The sequence below is a fragment of the Urocampus carinirostris genome, chromosome 10, assembly GCF_059441175.1.
Source record: "Urocampus carinirostris isolate Australia breed hairy pipefish chromosome 10, RoL_Ucar_1.0, whole genome shotgun sequence".
NCBI lineage: Eukaryota > Metazoa > Chordata > Actinopteri > Syngnathiformes > Syngnathidae > Urocampus > Urocampus carinirostris.
The window spans coordinates 38,090,541-38,106,480 of record NC_142358.1 but is presented as its reverse complement, the minus strand read 5'-3'; the positions used below and the strand labels follow the sequence as shown (position 1 = coordinate 38,106,480).

Genomic DNA, 15,940 nt, shown 5'->3' with positions numbered 1-15,940 from the left:
TAGTATTTTTGTAATATTTCCGTAGTAGTGTTTTTGTAGTATTTCTGTATTTTTGTATTATTTCCATAAAAGTATTTCTGTAGAATATTTTTAGTATTTCCATAGTAGTATTTCTGTAGCATTTTTGCAGTATTTTTGTATTATTTCCATAGAAGTATTTTATGGCATTTATGTAGGATTTCTGTCGTATTTTTGTCACATTAGTTTGTAGCTCCTCTCTCTCTGTAATTAGAGAGAAGACGAAGAAGACGAAGGAGATGTACTCTCTGCGTTTAACCTTCACGTGTCCTTGTTGTGGAACAAGCAAATTCTTCTCCTCGAACTCCCCCCGGGGTCCACCTCGGCCTGTTTTCCCTCGCATTTGTTTTTATTTTCCGCGTTTTTTTTAGTCGGATTCTTCTGCTCCCGAGACCCGTCTCGCTCCCGCTTATCGAGAGGACTTGTGTTTGATGAGTTGTAAGGCGTTATCTCCGTATTAATTCCGCGGCTAATTTTGCATGCTAGCTGAGGGGGTGCTTGGCTAGCTGGATTCCAAACTCCAGGGGAAGTGATTGAGAATCAAAATAATCACCTTAGTACACGGGTGTCAGGCAGGTGGTCCGCGGGCCGGGTGAGGCCCGCCGAGGGTTTTAATCTGGACCGTAAGAGAACACTGAGAGAAGCGCGAGAGAGAAACGAGCTGTGGTTTTAAATGTGTCCACCTGATGTCACCGGAGTCGGGTACCACTTGCAAAGTGACTGCAGTCGTATTTTTTTTCTTTTTCTCTCTCCTGCTCTTTCTCTCCCTCTGTCTCTCTATCTCTCTCTTTATCTTTCTTTGTCTCTCTCTCTTTCTTGCCCTCTTTCTCTCTAACTCTCCCCTTTATTCTCTGCTTTTTTTCCCACCAAACTCTCTTTCTCTAGTTTTTTTCTCTCTCTTTGTTCCTTTTACTCACTCCCTTTCTTTTTTCTGTCATCTTTTTCTTTTTTCTTTCTTTGACTTTCTCTCTCGCTCCATCTCCCGCTCTCTTTCTGTTTAGCGAAGTCACCGATAATTCGTCAGTGCAATTATCCAGGTGAACCTGATACATAAACTAATAGCACGGCATTTCCCTCTTTTTCAAATACGTATGAGGAGATAATGGATTTCAAAGGTCACCCTCCCCCAGGCTTCGGCATAACGAATATGTCACTCCTGCGTGTGTTTGTCGAAGCCTCGGCCAAAATATACAAGCGTCACGGCTAATATTTATCTTGAATACTCTAGCATGAAATGATTATCTCACTCTATTAGTTTTGCTGGGTTATTTTTCCTTTTTTACAGAATATGAGGCCATGCTGCTAAATTGTACGATGCTATGTTTTTTTTGTTTTTTGCGCCAGAGCGAAATTTATTAATGGCGCCAAGCTCCATTAATTCATTATCACCAAAATGAAGCCTTTTTTTTTGCAGTTGTATATAATTGTGCGCCCAAGGTAAGGACACCCTAAATCAGTTTCTGGCCAAACGCCGAATGGAGTTTTTTTTACAATATGCATTGAGCCTGAAGCTGTCACAGACCAGGAACAGAGACAGGGACCCAATCGCCTTTATTACTCAGCTTTTGTCATGTCCAGCATGGTCGCCGTGGCGACAAGCTGGCCCCGCCCCCTTGGCACCGGCTGTAGCAGATTTTCTAATTTGCGTATGTGCTTCTTAAGGGCGGGTTTTGGGGATTGCCGGTGGCGGGTTCATTGCATTACTTTGCATTATTCTGTTCTGTTTGACTTGAGGAAACCTGCACTTGCCCGTTCTGAGTAAAAGCCTGTTTTGTGAGTATTCCTAATCTGAGTACCTGTTTGCCTGTAAGCCTGTTTTTGTTTTTGTCCCTGAGTGTTGGACGACTTTTATTTCCTTAATAAAAGTAACTGATCGTTAACACGAATGAGTTCACCTTTCCTGCCTACTGCCTCCGATCTGGTCCGGTCTCGTGACAGCTTTATTTAGAATGAAGAAAGGACCTGCACCCACGATTTGATGATCGTCGGTCACGGGTAGCAGATCGCTGGGAACGCGGAAGTGGCACTTCCGTGTCGAGCGAAGGCAATGTCGAGAGCGAGGAAAATAGAGGTCGATGGCCGGGACGGAGGAGCAAAAAACGTAAACGGGTCCTGAAAAGAGGTCAGCAACGGGAATCAGACGGAAAACAGGGCACGATAGAATGAGGAGTCACAAAAGCTTGCCTAGCGTGTAGCGTTGGTTCGCAGACGATCTGACAAATGTTGACAGGAAGGCGGGGGTTTGAAAAGAGGAAGCAGCCAATCAGCGTCAAGGGCTGTTGGCACCAACGGAACCGGTTCCTCGCATCAGTAAGCTATTCCTGTTCCTTTTATTTTTTAGAATTATATAAATATATAAATTGCCCAATTTCGTTGTCACAATATGTTAACCCGTTTGGTAACGATGACAATAAAGGTATATTCTCATCTCATCTCATTAGCTTATCCTCATTAGGGTCGCTTGGGGGCGGTGGCTGAAGCCCATCCCAGCCATCTCCAGGCAGTGGGCAGGGGACACCCTGAACTGGTTGCAGGGGCACACAGGGACAGACAACTCGCTCGCTCATTCACACCTAGGGACAATTTGGACCGGCCAATTCAACTGAAATGCATGTTTTTGGAACGTGGGAGGAAACCCACGCAAGCACGGGGAGAACATACAAACTCCACACAGGAAGTCTGGAGCTGGATTTGAACCCACGACAGGTTCCCATGACATGAACTGTGCCGCACAAGTGCTAACCACTGCGCCGCCGTGCTGCCAAGGTATATTCTATTCTATTCTATTCTATTCTAAATGTTGGATTGCATGGTGCCGCTGTTCCAATACTAAAATGCATCCATTTGAAGGATCTGGAGAGGTTGTTAGATTATTAAAATAGGTCACTGGGTATGTTGTCACTAATTCATTTTGAAAATAGTTAGGGTGGAAACACATTATTCTTTACTGCAGTTAACCAATTTTCCTATAGGGGTCGCTTGTGCTCCACCATACACCTTTTTTTCTGAAGAATGCTAGAAATTCCTCCACTGATAACTGATTACGTTGAGTTCTTTGAGTTCTGATATGAATTACGAATCCCCCCAAAATTGAATCAATGAACCAGGCGGATTGCAATAGAACACCCAATTTATTAACACTGAGAATTAATGAATGAAGAATAAAAAAGGGGAGCTATTGAAAGTCTGGAAATTAATAGCATAAAAAGAAAGTTTCTTGCTATAATGCTAGTCGATTTTGGGGATATTCCCTTGTACACGAAAAAAAAACGCTCATTCCCGAAAACCAGCAAACATGGAGTTAAATCTGAAACCGTCACCTTGCTTTCTGAGTTTTCACTCTAGTTTTATTTCTTACTCTAAAGCATTTAGCATTTTAATGTATTTTTCAAGTTTTACTTTACATTCGTCTTGTTTTTCTAGAAAACCAAAAGAAATAAACGATACTTAAAATGAGCTAAAATGATCTGCCAGTGGAAGAAAGATTCTTTAACTGTGTTCTCACTAAAGTTTAAAATAAAAATCAGCAAATAAGAGAATAGGTTATTAGTTGTGATGCTAATATGCTAACGACTCATAAAATTGAATGAGCTCAATGCATTTCGGATGGGCCGATTCAAATAGAATGGCTCATTCCATTTGAACATGTATATTTTAAATGTTTTGGAAGTGTAATAACGGTGTTATTACTATGTTATTACCATGAATGTGATTTTTTTTAGACCTCCACAAGGCATATCCTTGTCCTTAACGGTTATGGGCCCATTTCAAATGCACTTGCCAGTACCGAGGGGGTGTGGGGGGGCGGAGTCCCTCCACAGAACCAAGTAAAAAATGTTAAATACATCTTTCTGAGTTAATAACTTTATGCTAACTCATCATGCTAACATCTCAACGTTACCGGTTCTCTATCAACATCTGCCAGGTCAATCACAACTCTTACAATTGCCGCGGGAATTGTCTAGTTTGATATATATTCCCTTTTTGTTCCTGCTTCTCTGCGTATGACCCGTCTCCTTCACATTTTTCATATACCGTAATACATTTTAGATTGGATGTCGATGTTGTTCCAAGACTCAAATGGAGCCTTTTAAAGGCATCCTACATTTAATTTTCTTTTGCACCAAAAGAACCTTTGTGATAGGATTTGATGACTGAAATGGGTTAAACGTAATTTCGGTTTTGCCATTTTAATATCGGCCTAACGATTGGGGGCTCCGATCAGGATCAGGCTCCGGCTTCTGACATTTCATAATAAGCAAATTGGATTCTCTCATTTCAACATATTTCCGTTTCTGTGATGACAGGATTTGTCACACCGATCAATCTTTACTTATGGAACGGGGCGAGTATCGGGATTTTACTTCAATTTTATAAAAATATTCCTATTCCCGATCTAATGTGGATTGGATTAAATCTGACAGCTCGGTCTCTGATTATGTGTACACACAGGCACAGCAAGCGTTTATTTTCAATTGTAGTTGCGGTATTTAAATATTTTGTTTGTTTCATATATATATATATATATATATATATATATATATATATATATATATATATATATATATATATATATATATATATATATATATATATATGTATGCCTGTGTTTGTGTGTGTGTGTTTGTTTATGTATGTATATGTATAGATATATATGTATATATTAAATGCGTGTATATATGCGTGTATATATGTATGTATGCTTAAGAATATTTTTGTGTGTATGTATACATGTAAACATGTGTATTCGTGTGTGTGTGTGTGTATGTTTGTGTATGTATATGTATAGATATAATGTATATATTAAATGCGTGTGTGTGTGTTTACGTATGTATACATGTATACTTAAGTGTATTTTTGTGTGTATGTATGTACATGTATATGTATAGATATATATGTATACATATATGTATGCTTGTGTGTATATGTACGTTTGTATGTATGCACGTAAATAATGTATATGTGTGTGTGTATAGACATTAATGTACATATTAAATGCGTGTGTTTGTGTGTAAATGTATGTTGACATAAATGTATTTATGTGTGTATATATGTGTGTGTGTGTGTATAAATATATATGTACATATTACATGCGTGTGTTTGTGTGTAAATGTATGTATACATAAGTGTATTTATGTGTGTATATATGTGCGTGTGTGTGTGTATAAATATGTATGTACATATTAAATGTGTGTGTATGTATGTATGTATACATGTACACATTAGTGTATTTAAGTGTGTGTTTGTGTGTGTGTGTGTGTGTATAGATATATATGTACATATTAAATGCGTGTGTATGTGTGTGGATGTGTATATATATGTATAAATGTATACATAAGTGTATCTATGTGTGTATATATGTGTGTGTTTGTGTGTATGTATGAGTATGTGTTTGTATGTATACACATATGTATATATGTATGCTTTTTTGTGTGTTTGTGTATGTATGTATCCCTGTGTGTGTGTGTGTGTGTGTGTGTGTGTATGTATAGATATATATGTACATATTAAATGCATTTGTGTGTGTGTATGTGTATGTATGTATAAATGTATACATAAGTGTATTTATGTGTGTGTGTGTGTGTGTGTGTGTGTGTGTGTGTGTGTGTGTATGAATGGGTATGTGTTTATATATGTATATGTATGTATGTATGTATGTGTATGTATATATATGTATGTATGTATGCTTGTGTGTGTGTGTTTGTGTTTGTGTATGTATATGTATATATATATTGTCACGAGGCGTGGTGGAGTGGAAGGGGTGACCGGACCAGAACGGAGGCAGGAGGCAGGAACTGAGAGAACTCAATTGCGTGACGATCCATAAGTTTTAATTAACAAAATAAAAGTTGTCCAAAAGTCCGGGACAAGAAAAAAAAAAACATTCTTACACTCAGAACAGAACGGTACAGAGTTCCTCCGGCACGAACTCAACAGGACAGAGCATAACAGACGGAAAATGTGTAAAACTAAAACAGGACAAGGCATAGCAGACCGGGGAATGTGTAATGAGCCAGCGCCCGCCAAACCCACAACCCAGCCTTAAGCAATCAGCTGATCTGCTACAGCTTGAGTTCGGGGGCGCGGCAGACTGGTCGCCACGGCGACCGTGACATGTATGTATATATATATATATATGTATGTATGATTGTGTGTGTCTGTGTATGTATGAATAATTGTATACCTGTGTGTGTGTGTGTTTTTTTTTTTTTTTTTTGGTGGACCATATATTGAAAGGTTTTAATGGCCATTTGGGGCCAGTCGACTATTTCCTGTACTATTTCACAGCATAAATCTCCTAAAAACTAGGTTTTTATATGACTTTTTTTCCTTCAATATGCTTATTTAAGATTGACTCTTCTGGAAATACATGTTTTTTCCAGGCCCCAAAAAATAAAATCCTTTTAATGTTTATTTCTACACCAACCGTAAGAAAGTTATTTTGGCTAATGTATAAAATCATAAAACATACTAAATTAAATATTTAAATACGTACTCTTTTAAATTGCTATTATTCTCACGGTCTAGATCAACACTATGATCCAATTTCCGTCCCTGAATACACATGAGACGTTTGCTCTAGCTGGTGGATATGAAGGGATCGATATTTTCCTGCTTGTGTACTTATTAAAATACAGTGTATTTTCTCCACAGTATTTGAATTTAATCCACTATAGTAACTGTTAATTCCCACGAAGATTTGTGAGATGCATTCAAGGAGGTGTTTCGAATCAAACTTGCTGAAATGCTGTCAAATGTACAGTGGTATGAGTAGGTTTCCATAGTTTAATGATAATAGCATGTAAACAATGACATAAGAGGGAGGAATAAGTAACTGAAACCTATGCTTAAGAACTCTCAAAGAGCAATTTTCAGCAAACAAGTTAAGGTTTCCATTTTTTAACGAGGATAACATGCAAACAATGGCAAAAGAGGGAGGAATAAGTAAATGAAACCTCTGCTTAAGAACTCTCAAAGAACAATTTTCAGCTAACAAGATAAGGTATCCATATTTTAATTAGGATAACATACAAACAATTACGTAAGAGGGAGGAATGAGTAACTGAAACCTCTGCTTAAGAACCCTCAAAGAGCATTTTCAGCAAACAAGTTAAGGTTTCCATATTTTAATGAGTGTAGCATGCAAACAATTACATAAGAGTAAGTAATAAGTGATTGAAACCTGTGCTTAAGAACTCTCAAAGAGCATTTTTCACCACACAAGTTTAGTTTTCTATATTTTAATGAGGATAACATGCAAAAAAGACATAAGAGGGAGGAGTAAGTAGCCGAAACCTCTGCTTAAGGACTCTCAAAGAGCAATTTTCACCACACACGTTTAAGTTTCTACATTTTAATGAGGACAGCATGCAAACAATGACAAAAGAGGGAGGAATAAGTGACTGAAACCTCTGCTTAAGAACTCTCAAAGAGTGATTTTCATCACACACATTAAGTTTCCATATTTTAATGAGTATAGCATGGAAACAATGACATTAGAGGGAAGAATAAGTAACTGAAACCTCTGCTTGAGAACCCTCAAAGAGCAATTTGCAACACACACGTTTGGATTTCTATATTTCAATGAGGATAACTTGCAAACAATGACATAAGAGGGAGGAATAACTGACTGAAACCTGTGCTTAAGAACTCTCAAAGAGCATTTCTCACCACACAAGTTTAGGTTTCTATATTTTAATGAGGATAAGATGCAAACAATGACAAAAGAAGAAGGAATGAGTAACTGAAACCTATGCTTAAGAACTCTCAAAGAGCAATTTTCAGCCAACAAGTTAAGGTTTCCATATTTTAATGAGAATAACATGCAAACAATTAAATAAGAGGGAGGAATGAGTAACTGAAACCTCTGTTTAAGAACCCTCAAGGAGCAATTTTCACCACACAAGTTTAGGTTTCCATATTTTAATGAGGATAACATTCAAACAATGACAAAAGAGGGAGGAATAAGTAAATGAAACCTCTGCTTAAGAACTCTCAAAGAGCAATTTTCAGCTAACAAGTCAAGATTTCCATATTCTAATGAGGATAACATGCAAACAATGACATAAGAGGGAGGAATAAGTAAATTAAACTTCTGCTTAAGAACTCTCAAAAAGCACTTTTCAGCAATCAAGTTAAGGTTTCCATATTTTAATGAGTATAGCATACAAACAATTAAATAAGAGGGAGGAATGAGTAACTGAAACCTCTGCTTAAGAACCCTCAAAGATAAATTTTCACCACACAAGTTTAGGTTTCCATATTTTAATGAGGATAACATTCAAACAATGACAAAAGAGGGAGGAATAAGTAAATGAAACCTCTGCTTAAGAACTCTCAAAGAGCAATTTTCAGCTAACAAGTCAAGATTTCCATATTTTAATGAGGATAACATGCAAACAATGACATAAGAGGGAGGAATAAGTAAATTAAACTGAAAGTGAGTAACTGAAACCTCTGCTTAAGAACCCTCAAAGAGAAATTTTCACCACACAAGTTTAGGTTTCCATATTTTAATGAGGATAGCATGCAAACAATGACAAAAGAGGGAGGAATAAGTAACTGAAACCTATGCTTAAGAACTCTAAAAGAGCAATTTTCAGCAAACAAGGCTTCTACTTCCTGGTTTGTGTGTATACACACTGCACTGTATCTCTAGCACGCTAAGACCTTTGACATTTTTGTTGTTTAATACGTCGTGTATCAATTCAATATGGTTGGCGTAAAGTGTAAAGAAGAGGCGAGCCTTTGCATTTGAAATGAAAGTGTAACAAAGAAGCTTGATGCGGTTGATAAAATGGTTGGATCGCTTTTTTTCGGCACGGAGGAGGACCTCTTGAAGCGCATCTTCCTAAAGTAGGTTAAACTTATGCCTGTTTTTTAAAAAGAATTATAATTTTTAGATATTATTTCATATTTTTCTCATCTTTGTTCAGTGGGCCTGCATGTGGCCTCCAGCCCGCAGTTTGCCCACCCCTGATGACCAACAGTCTGTTCTCCTCATTTCTGGTATCGTTCCTCTTGGAGACATGATCCGTAATGCATTCATGAAGATCGCGATAAATATAAACGAACCCCCTCCCCTTCCCGCCTTTGATACGACAGGTCATAATATTTCGTGATATACGTTTCATTTCAAGGACTTCTTCGCATGTATTTTTAATTTTTATACTTTTTATTCAACATAAGCAACGCTGTACATCTATTTCAAATGCAAAATTCATAATACGGAAGCGTCTGCCCCCGGGGCAGCTGTAGCTACTTATGTAGTTTACGACCGTCGGAGTTGTGAATGCATGAATGCATGATTCATGTGCGGGAAATAAATTATTCTAACAAACAATTTATTGACCCATTGAAATAAAGATCCGAGTTTATTCTTCTCAAAACCCGTCGAACAGGCGGCCCGCGGGCCAGATCGGGCCCGCTAAGGGATTGAATCCGGCCCGCGAGACAACACTCAGAGAAGCGCAAGAGAGAAACAAGCTGCGGGTTGAAATGTGTCAACTTGATGTTGCCAAAGCCAGGTGCCTCCAACAAAGACACTGTACTTGTATTTCTTTCTCTCTCTCTCTCTCTCTCTCTCTCGCTCTCTCTCTCTCTCTCTCTCTCTCTCTGTCTCTCTCTCTCTCTTTCTCTCTCTCTCTCTCTCTCTCTCTCTCTCTCTCTCTCTCTCTCTCCCTCTCTTTTCCACGCCTTTTCTCCCACTCTCTGTCTCCGTCTCTTTCACTCTCTGTGTCTCTCTTTTTCTCTTCCTTTGTTGCTCTTTGTTTCTTTCTCTCTGTGTGTCTTTTTAATTTCTTTTGCTCTAACTTCCTTTTTTTTTCCTTTTCTCTCTTTCTCTTTTCTGCGGTATTCTACTTATTCCTCCCCCTTCTTTCATGGTCTGCATGAGGTGAGAAATTTCAAAATGTACTAAAAGCCGTTTTTTGGAGCCCTTTCTTTAAAAAAAACATTTAAAAAAATACATTAAAAAAAAAAAAAACTAGGTTACAAGAACAGCAACATGATTGGCCGATGATTATAATAAATGCAAACAGTGCATAATGGTCAAAGCAACAAACAACAGTGAGGTATAGTAGTCAAAATAATGACTTTAGTTGTCTTGTCGACAAGGTGGTGCTTGTTTGGTTTGACTCTTCTGGCTTTTGATCTGAAACAGTTGTAGTATAACCCTGACTTCAATTTCTCTTTGGATTTCTCTCTTCCTCTCCCTTTCTTTTTCCCCTCTCTCACGACTTTTTATCTCCTTTGCTTCTCACGCTCTCTCCCTCTCTCTCTTTTACTTACTTTGTCCCGCCCTCTCTCCTTTTCCCTCCCTCTTTCTCTTATTTCTTTATTTCTCTTTTTTTTCCTCTTTAATCTACTAGTCCGGCCCCCCGACAGAATGTTTGTTCTATCGTGTGGCCCCCGAGTTCAAATGAGTTTGACACCCCTGTCTTAGATAATGATGAAAAAACGTGTTTAGCCAAAATCAGACTGCCCTTTGCGAGGTGAGACGTGTACCAACTCTCGGTTCCGGTCTCCTGAGAGGGGCGGGCCCCCTGTGGTGGAGTTGACACGGCAGCCTTTGATGCGCAACTGCTCTCCCCAACCTCACCAGTATCCACCAGTATCAGTCGGATAACATATCTACGTGTTTTGACTTAAAACACAGTATTCATTTCACTTGTTTTGACATTTGTCATCATTTTCTGACATTGCGAAACGGAAATCTGACAAAATGTTGAATACTCTGCAAATGTATTTTTGGGGAAGCGCATTGGAGAAAGGTGAAATAAATCTGTTGCTTTATTGTTCTCAAAGCTTTTGGGTGATAGGCGGATTTTTAGGAGTTTTTGGTATTTCTTTAGAGCAATAGGGTCTTGTATTAATTAATAACGCTACAAGGTATTTTAAAAAAATCAATATCTTTCAATAGTAAGATTATCTCATCTCATCTCATTCTCATTAGCCGTACCGCTTATCCTCATTAGTGTCGCGAGGGGGCTGGAGCCCATCCCAGCCAACTCCGGGCAGTGGGCAGGGGACACTCTGAACTGGTTGCCAGCCAATCGCAGGGCACACAGGGACAGACAACTCATTCGCTCATTCACACCTAGGGACAATTTGGACCGGCCAATTCACCTGAAATGCATGTTTTTGGAATGTGGGAGGAAACCGGAGTGCCCGGAGGAAACCCAAGCACGGGGAGAACATACAAACTCCGCACAGGAAGTCTGGAGCTGGATTAGATTATATTTCTCCATAATATTTAATACGTTTATTCTGTTTTCAATATTAGACGCCAAGGAGGTTGTGCAGGATGCGAGTCATTATTTTGACTACTATACCTCCAGGGTTGGGTAGGATTACTTTAATTTGATTACTTTCAATTACTTTTGGATTACTCCAATACCAAATATGCTAATAAAAGACAAAAGAAACTAAATATAGGGCAGCGCAGTGGTTAGCGCGTGTGCGGCACAGTTCTGAGGTCGTGGGAACCTCCTGCATGGGTTCAAATCCAGCTACCCGCCTTACTGTGTGGAGTATGTATGTTCTCTCTGTGCTAGCGTGTGTTTCCTCCGGGCACTCCGGTTTCCTCCCACATCCCAAAAAAAACATGCATTTCAGGTGAATTGGCCGGTCCAAATTGTCCCTAAGTGTGAATGAGCGAGTGAGTTGTCTGTCCCCGTGTGCCCTGCGATTGGCTGGCAACCAGTTCAGGGTGTCCCCTGCCCACTGACCGGAGATGGCTGGGATGGGCTCCAGCCCCCCCGCGACCCTAATAAGGATAAGTGGTACGGCTGATGAGATGAGATGAGATAAACTAAATATGAATAAAAATGATGACTCACAACACGTGGTAAGCTTTCTCTCCTGGCTTTGATCTCTTTGATCTCCGGCAAAACTAACATAAAATGAAAATAAATCCAAACAGCTTGCCAACATCATTTTTGCTGTTCCATGTGTTCCGTTACTCCCCAAGCCTGCACAAAATGGAGTCATTTTATTCATATTTAGTTTCTTTTGTCTTTTTTTAGCATATTTGGAATTGGAGTAATTGAAAGTAATCCAGTTAAAGTATCCCTACCCAACCCTGATGAGGGATTACTGTATTTTCTGATTTCCTCTGCCGGCGAAAATACAGTAAACATGCTCATGATTTGGAAACACGCCCAAAACATTGAAAAGTCCACCGAGAGTCGGCTCGTGGCCAAATCTCCCGACGGGGCGTTTATTTTTGCGACAGACGAGCCCACAGGCGGAGAATTTTCTCGAGGAACGGATTAGACAAACACAAACAGGCTACTGTAAAATGGTCCGCTTTAGTGTCAGGCAATGTTCCCTGTAATTTTCCTCACGGGTGTGAGCGTTCACACAAAGTCGGTGAGCAACGCTTGAAACAACAGTGAGAAACAGCAATCCCAAGTGTGGCAACTAAATCATTATCAAACATGTCCAAAACTTGACATTTTGCTGAGTTTCCGGCAATGCAAAATGATTTTTCTCTTTTGAATGAATTGACTCATGTACTATTGCAAAGGTTGTACGACCTACAAACGTCCTTTGTTCTTACAATTCTTTCACAAGATATCCGTTTCTTTTTATTTCCTGATATATTTTGACGCATAATATTAACATTTTGGGGGGCTTATTTAGTCGGTTGCACGATGCACAACTGTATTTAATCACATTTTTTAGTGGAAGTACACTGTTGGCAACAAGATTCACTTGATATAATTGGAAATTTTTTGAATGCAACACAAACTTTTTCTTCTTTTTTCCGTGTTTTTTCTCTACTTTTCTACTTTTTAATTCCTTTAAAAATCTCATTGTGTCTATTTTTTCCGAGCTGTTACTTTTTTCTTTTTGTTCTTGTCACGGGATGGAAGGGGTGACCGGACCAGAACGGAGGCAGGAGGCAGGAGGCAGGAAGGGAGAACTCAATTGCGTACGATCAAAGCTTTTATTTACCAAAATAAAAGTTGTCCAAAAACTCCGGGACAAAACAGAACAAAAACATTCTTACTCTCAGAATGGTCAGGTACAGGTTTCCTCCGACTTAAACTAAACAGGACCGGGCATAACAGAACAGAAAAGGTGTAATGAGCCAACACCCGCAATACCCACCACCCAACCTTAAGTAGCAGCCATGCAATTAGCTGATCTGCTTCAGCTGGTGACCAGGGGGCGGGGCAGACCGGTCGCCACGGCGACCATGACAGTTCTTTATTTCCTTTTTTCCTACATCTCTTTCTTTTCTTTTTTTTTCTGGCTTTTATCTAAATTGTTTCTTCTTTTTTTCTCTTCATTTTTTTCTCAGCTTTTCACTACTTTTTCATTTTGGTATTTTTTTCTTTTTTTGTTCTATTCCCCCCTTCCTTGAAGTCAGTTTGTGCATAATTTTACATCATATTTGGTCATGTTGGGATTAAAGAAGCGAAAAGAACCTGAAGAGCCTTTTAAGACCCGTAAGAGCCGGTTCCTTTTAGTGAGCCGAGCCGAAGAAGCCGGTTCTCGACAAATTCTACTAACTTTACTCAACTTCGTTCTACTTCGACTTGACTTCAAAATACCGCTGTTAGGACACAACGTCAAGGAAACCCGTGTATTTTTAACTTTAACTTGAGTCGCTTCTTAATTAGTAATTTTGAGCCCTCATTTTTGTGCGCTGGCTAGATTTTCTTGTGCGCGAAAAATCTCTGGGTAGTGCGCAATTGCTCACACACGCAGCTTAGAGGGAACACTGGTGTCAGATGTTTAAACATTCATGCGAATGAACGAGGGGAAGAAGATAATGCTAATTGCCAGCCAGCCAATTTCAAGGACGGCCCGCGTGAAATTATAAACCCCTTCCCCGTTGACAGACAAGCCCATCAAAAGTAAAAACATCAATGAAATGAATTAGAAAACCAAATCTCCACATGCGGGATGAGTTCGCCCATTTTTTTAAATGTGAAAATTAATCAGCGAACGCTAAAACGTAATAGGAACTGAGAGGACTTGTGTTTACCTTCCTCGGCTGAAGTCATTATTTCGTTGCTTATTATGATTATTGTACAATTCTAAATCGACATGGCGGATTACCGGGAAACAATTTCCAAATCGCAAAAGTTGACATTTAAATAAATTTAAAACAAGGATGGATGAGTAAATGGGGTTGGTTTTGCGGTTACACCGGGGGTGAAGGGGGTTCATAGGTAGAGAAACAGGAAGGATAGGATTAGTTGAACGAATAAGGTTTTAGTAAAATACCGTATTTTCCGCACTATAGGGCGCACCGGGTTATAGGGCGCACCCCCAAAAAATAGTTTTTGGTCCTATATCTTCCATAGATAAGGCGCACCGGATTATAAGGCGCTACAATGGGAACGTCGACAAAACAGTCAGATGGTTCAGTCCAACTGTTTACCCCCTTAACATTCCCAAAGCTTGCAAAGAAGCAAATACGTGTCGTAGACACGTGCGGATGCGATGTCCGTACGATGTCACTTAAATGCGTCATTTCAAATATCATTCAGAAGGTTAAAGTATTGGAATTCAAGAAATGCCAACCATTCCTTAGTTTCTATTTTCTTTTTCGCTCGCAACTTTACTGTGCATATGACAATAAACACTTGGAATTGAGTTGAATTCACTCAACTCATCACAGCAACATCAAGATCGTTCTAAAACAAGATACCGGGAAAATATAAAGCCGCATAGCTCACCTAAGTTCTCACGTTCAATAATGATACGCAATCATGGTCTTCTTACAACCGTGAGTGTAGTAAATCCAGGAGAGTACAATATTTACAAATACAGACTAATGAAACATGTTTCTTTATGGCGTAGTTTAGCAAGCTTGCTATTCAGTCATCTTTTTCGGCCAATTGCAGGGTTTGTTTTGGCCCTCTAGCCTATCCGAGGCTCCGAATAACTTCAGCCAATAGCGATCGATTTAACTGATGATTGACACATCTTTTTCGGCCAATTGCAGGGTTAGTTTTGGCCCTCTAGCCAATCCGAGGCGCCGAATAACTTTAGCCAATAGCGATCGATTTAACAGATGATTGACACATCTTTTTCGGCCAATTGCAGGGTTTGTTTTGGCCCTCTAGCCAATCCGAGGCGCCGAATAACTTTAGCCAATAGCGATCGATTCAAATGATGATTGACACATTGGTTGGCCAATGAAACGCCGGTATATAAATCCCAGCATATACCGCGGACTACTTTCGCGTTCAGGGGAAAATCGAGTCGGCGGCTGATGCGTAAGTTGCGAGACCTTGCGAATTTAATATTGAGCCATATATAAGGCGCACTGTATTTTAAGGTGCATGGTCAGCTTTTGAAAAAAATTAAGACTTTTAGGTGCGCCTTCTAGTGCGGAAAATACGGTAATTGGAGATAGACGACGGCTGTGGAGGTTCAGGGTTCAAGTCCAGCTACCGCAGCCTCCCCGTGCGGAGTTTGCATGTTCTCCCCGCGCCTGTGTGGGTTTCTTCTGGGCACTACGGATTGAGTTAGTGTATCATTTCGCTCAACATTTCATTGTCATGATTACCGATGTGAATCACCTTTGGCGCCAACTGCCTTGGACTCTGATTGGCTCCAGGGTTACACCACCTCGTGTTCACGTAGATAGCCTCTCCGCTTCCCGCAGGCTTTTGTGTCTCTGTCTAACAATAGCTCCGGGTAGCTCCGGGTAGCTCCACATTAGCGTCCGGGATGCTAGACGTGAGCCACGTTTCTGTAAAACACAGCAAACTGCACTCCCTGTACGCTTTGATGTTTTTCACCAGCACAGCCAGTTCATTGGTCTTATTTGATAGAGAGTTCCCATTTACCATGATTACGGAAGGGGACCGAAGGCTTATAACGCCGCTAGCCACTTAGCTAGCTCCGGTTCTGCATCCACGATAGAGCCCCCTCATCACGCCGGCACGAGAATTCT

At 39.8% G+C, this 15,940-nt stretch overlaps 1 long non-coding RNA gene across 1 annotated transcript in view; it reads right to left on the bottom strand.

The window, feature by feature from the left end:
• The window catches only part of LOC148358872 (uncharacterized), a 288,823-nt gene extending 277,625 nt beyond the window's left edge, over nucleotides 1–11,198 (bottom strand). Inside the window, exon 1 of the long non-coding RNA XR_015851505.1 lies at nucleotides 11,146–11,198. This is a non-coding gene — a long non-coding RNA (uncharacterized LOC148358872). The remainder of the gene's footprint in view (nucleotides 1–11,145) is intronic.
• Nucleotides 11,199–15,940: the final 4,742 nt, after the last annotated feature.